The 1,091-nt window shown below is 48.1% G+C and overlaps 1 protein-coding gene across 1 annotated transcript in view; it reads right to left on the reverse strand.

Moving 5' to 3' along the window:
- The window catches only part of slc38a4 (solute carrier family 38 member 4), a 28,637-nt gene that overhangs the window by 26,583 nt on the left and 963 nt on the right, over positions 1-1,091 (reverse strand). The gene's annotated exons all lie outside the window — the stretch shown is intronic.

The raw sequence follows: 1,091 nt of genomic DNA on the forward strand, positions 1-1,091 counted from the left end.
AAACATGCATGTTTTTAGCAGTCAGTTAGGCTAACATGAATGTTTTTAACAGTCAGTTAGGCTAACATGAATGTTTTTAACAGTCAGTTAGGCTAACATGCATGTTTTTGGTTTGTGGGAAAAAACCAGAGAACCGAAATTCGCTCAAGTCCTGCTGGACCCGAACATTGGAAGCACAGCAGCGGCGTCAATTAATTGTTTTACGCTGGCTGCTCTTCCTGACACGACCTGGGCTCGAACCTGCGGCCTCAGGATTTTAGAGGCCGCTGCATTGACCACCAAGCTGCCTGGAAATAAGCCGTTAATATCGTCCAAACAGTTCAAACTTTTGCAAATTACACCATAGTGTTAAAATTCCCTCTTTTATGGTGCTTTAACTCCGACTCGCCTGCTATCCACGAGCAGGTTGTCACGTCTTCTTATGGCGTGAATGCAACCAGAGCAAAGGCCTTCCTCCTTCCTGTTGGGAAATATTTACTCTACATACCCCTGAAGGTATGTAGTCCTTCACTGAACTCCCCCCCTCCACCCCAGTTTCCATTTTCCCCATCAAGTTGCTGGAACTTTCTGTTCCAAAAGACGTCTCGGCCCTTCCACTTTTGTCGAAGGAAGGGCAGAATTTGAAACTTTTTTGAATTCGGACACTGCTGGTGTTCACATGACACGAAAAGTAAGAGACTACTCTCGTTTTAACTCGACTCAGGCGAAGCTAAAACAACCTGAACGCCGCGAACCGAAGGATGCGATGTCGGAACATGGCTTCAGCCTTTTTCTCTCGGATTGTTCGACAGTAGGGGTCTGCTCCAGTTTGTGCGCCCGAAAAGCCTCATCCTTGCCACATTCGCCGCAAAACACAAACAAAGTGGGTGTGCTCTGTTGCAACGTGGTTATTGAGAGATCCAGAGTGCTGGTATTTAAGTTTTCAAGGCATATTAGGGTGAACGGGTTCGAAAAAAAACAAAAACGGGTAGTCGCCGTGTGGCAGCTGCGACCGGAGTATATTTAGTCTGCGGAATGACACTGACAGGTCCCTGAAGTCATCACAAAGATATGCCTGAGCCCCAGCCCCCCCCCCCCCCCCCCCCCCCCCC

The sequence above is a fragment of the Kryptolebias marmoratus genome, linkage group LG1 (genome assembly GCF_001649575.2).
Source record: "Kryptolebias marmoratus isolate JLee-2015 linkage group LG1, ASM164957v2, whole genome shotgun sequence".
Taxonomy (NCBI): domain Eukaryota; kingdom Metazoa; phylum Chordata; class Actinopteri; order Cyprinodontiformes; family Rivulidae; genus Kryptolebias; species Kryptolebias marmoratus.